This window comes from Sinocyclocheilus anshuiensis, unplaced genomic scaffold (genome assembly GCF_001515605.1).
Source record: "Sinocyclocheilus anshuiensis isolate Anshui unplaced genomic scaffold, SAMN03320099.WGS_v1.1 scaffold385, whole genome shotgun sequence".
In the NCBI taxonomy this organism is placed as follows: Eukaryota; Metazoa; Chordata; class Actinopteri; order Cypriniformes; family Cyprinidae; genus Sinocyclocheilus; species Sinocyclocheilus anshuiensis.
In genome coordinates this window covers 78,558-88,992 of record NW_015539876.1, presented here as the reverse complement: position 1 = coordinate 88,992, position 10,435 = coordinate 78,558, and positions in this window count along the sequence as shown.

The following is a 10,435-nucleotide window of genomic DNA, read 5'->3' as shown; positions in this document are numbered from 1 at the left end:
TTTTTCAGGATTCTTTGATGAATAAAAAGTTAAAAAGACCAGCATTTAATCAAAATATAAATCTTTTCTAACAATATAAATCTTTGCTATCACTTATCAATTTAACATATCCTTGCTGAATAAAAGGTTTAATTTCTTTCAAAAAAAGAATCAAAATTTACTGACCTCAAACTTTTGAACGGTAGTGTATATTGTTAGAAAAGATTTCTATTTTAAATAAATGCTCTTCTTTTTAACTTTTTATTCATCAAAAAATCCGGAAAAAAAGTATCACAGGTTCCAAAAAAATATAAATTATAACAGTTTCCAGCACTGATAATAAATCAGCATATTAGAATGATTTCTGAAGGATCATGTGACACTTTAGACTGGCGTAATGGCTGATGGAAATTCAGCTTTGGATCACAGAAATAAATTATATTTTAAAGTATATTAAAATAGAAACCATTATTTTATATTGTAATAACATTTTACAATTTTACTTTCTCATTTAACACAAAAATAGCTTTAAATAATCTTTTGTGGGTATTTTCACAGTCAAATTTATTTTGCGATTAGTTAGATTAATTAATCGAAACATCATGTAATTACTTAGATTTAAAAAAATTTAATCGACTGACAGCCCTAATATAATTTGTTTTGTCCTGTTAGCTAGATTAAACAATAAATTATTTTATTTTATTTCAGTTAATGTCTATTTCAAGTAACGAAATATATAATTTTTAGTATGTAATTTAATAATCTATGGTTTTAGTTAACCATAATATCCCTGGGAATAATCCAAATTTGTCATTATTCGTGGAGAAGTTTTCTATATGTTGTAGCTGCCAAATCTTGTTGACATATATATACATTCATTCAAAGCAGATTTATTATTCTCATGAGACACATTGACATCAATTGCATTTTGATGCACCATGTTGAATAGAATCTGATCTTATTAACATACAGGTGCATCTCAATAAATTAGAATGTCGTGGAAAAGTTTTATTGGTCTTATGAAGTATTCTAATTTGTTGAGATAGTGAATTGGTGGGTTTTTGTTAAATGTGAGCCAAAATCCTCACAATTAAATGAACCAAAGACTTAAACTACTTCAGTCTGTGTGTATTGAATTTATTTAATACACAAGTTTCACAATTTGAGTTGAATTACTGAAATAAATGAACTTTTCCACAACATTCTAATTTATTGAGATGCACCTGTATTTTTTGGTGCTTGACAATGTTGGTGCCCATTGTTTTCTGTTGCATAGAAAAGAGCAAACGTTCTGCAAAATAAGTCATATGGGTTTGGAACAAGAGTGAGTACATGATGATTTATTATTTTTGGGTGAGTTATTCCTTTAATCCCTGACTTGCCCTTATATACCTCAGAGACATTTTTTCTTCTTTTTTCTCAAGTCTCCAGGTTGGCACTGGTATTCCAGCACACTGTAATTGCTGCCTCACAGTAGGATCTGCAGAATGGCTGTAGCACATGACAGCTGGGTGGATGCATTCACCTCAGGGAACAGCTGGAGACGATATACACAACAGCAGTGGCTGGAAGCATCTGTCAGCACAAGAAGTGCTTGCACACCCAAAGGCATGATGGCATTTTGTAATTTTTTAATGCCTTTTAACTGGTGTTAGACAATGGCTGAGTTATGACACTTGATGTTCACCCAGCTTATCAAAGCTTGATGGAAAACACCCAATATATCTAATTTGTTGGTGGTTTCAGTGATATTTGTAGTATTATCCATACCTACACCCATTCAGAATTGGTTTGGTGTTTTGGTTTTCTTTTTTATTTCATTGTTTTGTATTTGTGTGTGTGTGTGTGTGTGTGTGTGTGTGTGTGTGTGTGTGTGTGTGTTTCTTGGTTTGGTTTTAGTTTATTTGGGTTTATTTTTGGATTATTTTGGTTTTTTGTTTGTTTGTTTTTGAGGCACAATCTGCAGTTTCTGTGAAATTGATTTAAACATGATAAATGTGTTAAACAGAGCTGGAAGTTTATTGGTAGATAACAGTGTTATGGCAAATGACTGTGTAAATTAAATATCAGCATTTTTATGTCTCAAACTTTTATCAACTTTTTCTCTGTTGATCAATCTGAAGAAAAAAGTTGTTTTAATACATTTTCTGTGTTTTGGACAAAATTAAGTGGAATGAACATTAGATATGTTTGGATTTGCTCACTTTACTCATAATTCATCCAATATAAATCAAACATTAGTAAGTTAAAATAATAAAATATAAGTGAAATCAAAGTTCTATTTTGTATTACTAAAGGCCTGGGCATTAGTCCCAGCTATTCAAAACAACCTGATTTTTATTCTCTGACTTTTGCTGAACCATTATTTCTCTCATGACTCAAGATTTACTTGGGAGAAAACTCTATACAGTTTTATCCTGAGCAAGAGTTGGCAAGGCCTTTAGAACTGAAGTTGGAAGATGGATGATATCTGGCCCAGAGTTGCTATTGCTGGTGGTTGGGTGGTGCGTTTAGCATCTGTGGTCCCTCTTCAGGAGGCAGGAAAGAGGTTATTAATGAATTTCCTTTAAAGCACGAAGCAGTGGGGGAGGTTGTGCTGATGTTGCTGTACAGACCTTCCCTCCGGCCCCTGCCACTGGCAAATTACTGGCCGCCGCCTTTGCACTTTTCAAAATCAACTTCTGTCATCCAGACAAGGAGATAATGATCTTCCTTTACTTGCTAACGTGGTCTCTTTTCAGATGTTAGCACAGCACTCTAGAGTTCTTACCTCTGTCTTTTTCCTTCGTTCTCTCTTGTGCACTGTCCATTTGTGTTTTGACTTTGCACCACTATTATTTGTCCCTCAGAGACCAGCTGTGATATGTGGCTTGGAGAGGGTCATGAAGTTTGTCATAAACAGCCACTAAACTCTTAAGTAAGGGATAATGTATTGTTATTGCAAAATAAACCCCAAAAGACAGATCAGGACCCTGATGTGAAGCGCAGGTGTCTTTTATTGTCCTGAAGGTCTTTATTTTGCATTAATGACTGGCTTACTGGACATTAACACTTTTTTATTACTTACCCAACAAGATAACACTTTATAATAACTTTCATTAATAAATCATTAACAAACATTATATAATGCTTAACAGATCATTAGTTAATATATATTCACATAGGTAGAAATATGAGATAATGTGCTTGTTAATGTTTACTAATGTACTTAATGTAAACATTACCTAATGATTAACAGATCATTATTTAATAAGTTTTAATTTCTAATTTTATTAATATGTGTATAAGCATATGAATTGAAAGTTCAAATAAATGCTGTTCTTTTGAACTTTCTATTCATCAAAAAATATGGGAACACTTTATAATAACTTTCACAAAATAAATCATAAACGAACATTATCTAATGCTTAACAAGTCATTAGTTAATATATGCAAATAGCTATAAAGTCTTTACTGTCACTTTTATCAATTTAACGTGTCCTTCCTGCATAAAACTGATTGAAAAGAAGATGGATGTTGCAGTTCTTCTGTTCTAGAGGTAACTGAGAGTTTGCTGTGAAATGTGAGGATTAAATCCAAAGTGATTCATTATTCATCTCTTTTACAGGTGTGAATCTTCAATTTCTTGTAACTTTGTAAAACAAGCTACTGCTGCAATGAGTCTTCTTTACAGTTTTTCTTCAGGCTGCCTGTCGGAATAGTTCACTTGGGAGCTCATGTAGGGCTCATCCTGAGTTCATGGTCAGAGTTTCACTTTAATAACCTGATAAGACATCTCTAGAAAAGTTGCTAATTTCATTAAATATGTTGTCATTATTAATTTATTATTAGTACCTGCTAAGCCAAATCTGCAATTTTTGCTGCATGTAACCACAGGCCAAAACCTTGCAATAAATACCCTAAAAAAAATCAGGCAATGGTAAAAATATATAATATGCAATTTATATTTTAATAGTTACTTGCAAAACATAGGAGAAAGATGATTTGTGGAGAAAAAAAATTAATTAAAAATTTTGAAGTAGAAAGACTGAAATAGTATTTTCTTGTAAACTGTACTCCAAAAATCTTTCTCTTTTTTTTCACCACATAAAAAAACACTATAGCAATAATATGGAACATCCTAGCATGGTTGCAGCGAGGTTTGATGTTTTTGTGCATATTGGTCAAACAGTCTCTGTTTAAAGGGATAGTTCCTCAAAAAAAAAATGTAAACCATTTACTTGACCTCAAGTTGTTCCAAACCTGTATATGAATTTATTTATTCTGCTGAACACAGAAGAAGATATTTTTCTTCAAGAACAGTTGATGGTAGCCATTGACTTCCATAGTATTGTGGACTATGAAAGTCAATGGATACCATCAATTGTTAAATGATGACAGAATTTTTTTGACTTTTGGGTGAACTATCCCTTTAAGTGGTGCACAGGTGTTATTTTAGTATCCTTGAAATACAATTATATTTTTTGTAAATATTTTGAATTAGATTTTAATTTTATATTTTCTGCTTTCATGTTAATTTTAGTTAACATTTTTGTTGTTTTGTTGTGCGTTTTGTCACATTTTATTAGTTTTTTGTTGTTGTTTTTGTTTTTGTTTTTAACATATGTACTAATAGTTTTTTTTTTTCAGTTTTAATTTCAGTTATATTAGTACATCGTCAAACTAAATGAAAATTACAAATGTCGCCTTGGAAAAAATTTTCTTTTATTTCATTTAACAAAAATGTTTTTTTTTTATGGTTTTAGTTTTAGTTAAATATAATAACCCTGGTACAGAATAAACTGCAATGTAGACCAGACCTTCATTTATTTAATGGCCTGCTACTCCAGACTAGTTACAGAGCTGCACTACATTGTAACTCAAGGGTGTGAGAGTCCACAAAGAATTGCCTTGTGCCTTGTATGTTTTTAAGCTTACAATGAGATTGCAATTAGACAAATGAGACAGGACACCCGCTGAGTGACAGTCTGCCTCAGGTATGTGGAAGGGAAGGTCTTATTAAGATCATGACACACGCTGACACTCTTCTAATTGCCTCTTTGTCCCTCACCACACTCTCTCTCTCGCACTGTAACTGTGGCACATTTCCAAAGTTCACTTAAAGATCAGAAGAGCTGTTAATATTTTCTAAGCCCATTTGGCAACCTTCATTAACACTCCCCTGCCATACCCCACCCCTGGGGGTGGAGCATGATGGGCAGACTCATTAATATTCATAAGATACATGCAGGGACATTTGGCTTTTTAGTGTTTAATGTGCATCCTGCATCTGGGAGGCCAATGCATCAGGTTGTGTGATGGGTGTTAGACATGCTCGGTAAATAATACATTGAAAGTAGTATTTGAAAGGGTTGTTCTAGCCCTTCCTCATACGGTGTGTCCTTGCACATTACTAATCAAGCAGGCTAGATAAAGACCTCCGTAAATCAGCCAAGGTACGTCAGCGATTTTCCAGTACAGTCATCAATCAAAGCCTGTGAAATTAGCTTATTATATGACTGAGTAACAGACCATTATCTATGCAGATCTGAAAGATCCAGTTACAGACTTATGTGGACAGGCCTTTGATTAAAAAGCAAGATTTAGTCCATATTGCAGTTTATTCTTATCAAGAACTGCCTATTCAGACAGGGAGAGTGTATGTGATGGACAAGTAAAGCAACCGGTTACAGTTTGGCTTGTTTTTGTATGCTAAAAGAAAAGTTCAAGTTCATTATTTTAAGCTTGTTTGGGTGTTGAATTATATTCTAAAGCCTTCATTTAGAGGACGATTTCAGACATTCCCCTGAAATCACAGAATATACAACAGAGTCTGATCTGATTTGTGATCTGGGCATTGCTAACACTATGTTCTGCTGGTTGAGAAACTAATTTACATTTCTGCATTACTCAGGAACTATACTTATTATAATGCAAAAGAATTCTCTGAATCAATCCGTAATTTTAAAAAAAAAAAACATGGGAGGGAGAAACCTACTTTTTAAACTCAAGGATGTTAAAATCTGACACTTTTCTTATCCAATAAATCAACAAAAATGGCTGCCAACTTTTAATTAAATTTCAAAGTCAGTAAATTAAATTATGGATCATCATGAAGGTTTGTGTGCAGGCTGTCCTCTGCAAGTTAAATGCCAAATGTAGTCAGAATTAGCCATATGGGGGCGCTATAATAAGTGAATCTACTGTTTGTGTATACATAGGCTTTTTTAAATCTTAAAATTGCATAATTATGTTATCAAGGCCGTTTAAATTTCACACCATTGGACTGTTATTGCATCTACAGCATCTGTTTTGCTACAGCTGGCAAAACTGTAATTTTCTGCACTTTTCTACTTGGACTCTGCTGCTTGTGCGTTTTTATCAAATATTTATTATTTTGTAAAACTGTGCTGAACACACACTTCACAGTCATTGCAAACTGCATTGCTCATGCTGTTTGAATCAATGTTTTCAAGGACAGACCATGTACTAAAAGCATATAGCATCATATTTTGCCTGCATGCAGTTTAACTCCAGGTTAGAATCTGCTTTTTTCCTCCTTCTTCTTTTTTCACCCCACTTGTGAGTCCCATGAGTTGTTTTACTAAAACATGCATTTGAGCATCATGAAAATAACCAATCAAGTTGTAACATAATCTGTTAATGCCTGATTTTACAAATATGGTTTTGGTTCAAAATTATTTGTCAATTTTTGTCATGCTTATTCCTACATTTTATTTGATTTTTTTATTTTTTATTTACAAAAGCTACACTAGTCCAGCAGTCATGTTTCAAGGCTACACAATATAGTTACTCTCTATGTAAGAATATATAAGCAATAGCAAATGTAATTATACCTTTTTCTGTTCTCTCTTTGTTTAAATAAAAAAATACAAAGTCAGTTTTACAGGAGCACAATAACTCGAAAGGAGACAATGAGTGAAGGAATGCAGGGAATACAATGCATCAGTGAGATTACAGAGACTCCCAGTGTTCAGCTGAGTAATAGCAGAGACACCAGCGTTCTGCAGTTTGATGAAATATGCAAAGGCATCTCTTCACTTTTCGATCACACTACATTCAACTGTGCTCTGTATATCTATTAATTTTGTTCACTATAAATTCAATTGTAGTCATAGATCACATCAGCCGCCAGCAATAATTCATCTGTAGGCTATGTGATTTAATATACCATGCTGTTAGTCTGCTTCTTTTTTGATTAAGATGTCTGTCTTTGAGCATGTGTATGAGCTGCTGCTCACATCAGGGTTCAGCAGTCCCCACTTTTGTAATGTATAACTCAAATCTTATGATTTCAGTCTTTGATTTAGAGTCTTACAGCCTTTCAGCCACAAATACAAATGGCAGCTGACTAAACCAAACAGCACAGTGAATGTACAACTCCATTTACAATTCAATACAATTACAGAATATTGACACTCTCAAGGCCACATGGGAACTGCGTACATCAGCTCGATGAAATCATATATCATTTTAAAAAGAAAAAATCTATTTCAAATTAGGTATGTTCTCCTCAGTGTGCTTACATGAGATGATAAAAAAAATTCAGATTGTAATAGATTGGATGAATATGAATTTTCGATGGTGCTGGTACAGTTTGGATTCACAAATACATTTTTGCACAAGTATGTAGCTTAATAACAGTGAATGTTTCACAAAGTAGGTTTGTTTTTGAAAGTGAGCGTTTGTGTTGACACATACGCAGTTTATCTATCTATCTATCTATCTATATATATATAATATATATATATAGTTTAGCTCTAAAAATATATATCATAGATGTTGGTAAAATGGTAATGTATAAAACAAATTTGTTAAAGTTTAGCCTTGAATTATTACATTATTGATAAACTTATATATGTATATATTATTAATTAACCTTTTTTTTTTCAAAATCACAGCTGTGAAGTAAAGTGTGCCAATGCCCAACTAATAGTGATAGCGAGCTTTGCCACCAAATCCAATTACAAAAAAAATTCCAACTAAACCTATTACAATAAAACTTTTGTTTTTTTTGTTGTTTTTTTGTGAATTGTTCACATATTCCCCGATGATTCAACTTGCCATGGCACAGCTTACCCCTATGTGCTTGTGTTTTTTTTAATTTTTTTTTTATTTTATAGCAGGCATGATGATTCAACTTGCCATGGCACAGCTTACCCCTATGTGCTTGTGTTTTTTTAAATTTTTTTTTTATTTTATAGCAGGCATCCTGAAATATAATTAAACACATTTGGTTTACCTAATTTCTTCTTGCCTAGAGGACAACTTAAGTAAAAAGTGTCACTAATTACCCCCACTCCACCTTATATTAACACAGACAAGGGACACATAAAGGGACACTTTATGTGTTTTTTTTTTCTCACCAAGTTGATTACAACAACAGTATCATTCTGCCTTTGAAAAAGGTCTTGTGCTGATCTTAGCAAAGTTGTTTGCCAATTAGGCCTTTGAGAGAGTGACTTTCATGGCTTCCGTCCAAGATTAAAATGAATTGTTAAGACAGAGAGGCTCAGGGGCTGGCTGATTGATGAGCGCTTCTTCGTCAGTGCCATTTAACCAGATTCTAAAGCTGATGAGAAGGAAAGCACTGAGCGATGAGCTATCATGTGCATACTGAAGACTGCTGCTGCCGCGGCCATGTTAAAGAGCTCCTCTCTGCTCCTGCTTGAACAACGTCAACAATAGCCATAATTAACTTATGAGTCTGGTGATTAGAACTCTTCAATCTCTTCTGACCTTCGTAGTACATTTATTGACATGAAGAGAAGGAAGGAGACATGAGTTACAGATGCTGCTTTTAGTGTTCATGCATAACTTGTCATGTTCAGGTATCAAATGCCAATTAAGCGATGCTGAGAACACTATGAAGCACCTTTTAGTAGCTCACTAAATTAATTATGATTATGTCTATTTGTTCTGAGACTGGATAAAATGCTTTCTACCGGTCATCTGAGTTACTTATGGTTTTCCTCTGGAAGACAAAATCCATTTAAATACAGCAAAAGCACTGGGTGAACCTGAAGTAATGTCTTTGCTGTCAAAACAGAGACAAAAAAAACCTTTGTTGTTGATGCATGCTTGCTGTAATAGTTGTTGGATGCCAATAAATACAACTCTGCTGCCCTTCAACACCTCATTCTGACATTTAGATTTTGCTTTTGCTAAAAATGTATTAATTCTATTTCTATTTTATTTTTATTTTATGCTCTTTGTGAAAGTGAACAAAACCAAATAGCGAGTTGGTAATGAATTGTGTAAATTATCTATGTAAATTTTACAATGTCACAAGACTTTAAAAATAGCCGAGTAGACTGAAAAAAATCTGATCAATTTTCACTCAGAAATTGCTAGTAAATTTACAAATAGCTAAAAAAACAGCAAGTAACATTGAATTGAACATGAAATTGTTATTAAGCAGAAAAACTACAATAGTATTAAAATAGTATTATAAGTAAACTCCAATAATCTTTGATTTACAGCTTTGAAAAATTACTTTTCACAATGTAGAAACTAGTTAATCAGTTTATCTCTCTTTTTTTTAGCATTGTGAAATCTTTTTAAGTACAAGCGAGGCAGTACATTCAAATTTGGATGTCAGTTTGTAAAGAAAATACAGAAATATTCTCCAGCACACTTTCTAAACACTCTTTATCATTTCAAAATGATTTCCAAGTCTAGCGACAGCAGCTAGCATTACTCCTGTAATGCTGCAGTTTATCACTCTGTTAAACAGGCCTGCTGAAAAGGTCACGGGGAGCGAGGCACTGAGGGGACAGCTATATGACTAATATAACTATGCCTTCTCTCTCTTCCAAAGGTCAACGGAAACATATTCCTTTTGCATTTTAAACATGGCAGGAAAGGAAGATTGAGTCCCAAGGGTACTTTCTAGAGCGGTCAGTAGGAGTGGGCTGTTTTTCAGTCAGAATTGTCTAATGCATTGTCTTTAAAAAGACATTGTCATTTTTCCATCTTGTCACATGTCAACTTATCCTACACAGCTGACCAAATTTCTAGAAGCTCAGGCAATATATGATCCGTTTGAGTTTATATTCCTGCTTAACTGACTTATTGTCTATTTTAGTTTATGCATAATGTTTCCTTTACAGTATCACACAATAATATTATTAATATTCATCTTAATACTGTTAATATTCATATAAAACAATTTATATAATATAAAATATACAATTTCTATATATTATATTATATTATACTATTATTGTTATATTATAACTATTATTGTTGTTGTTGTTGTTATTATTTAAAATGAAAATTGTTCACATATTCCCCAATGATTCAACTCACCCCTTAATATAATATGATATGATGATGATATGATATGATATTTTGTTAATAATAATAACTATTATTATTATAATAATTATTATTATTAAATAAAATATATTAGTAATAAAAAATTAGTCAAGTTTTTTTTTGGATAAAGGTATAG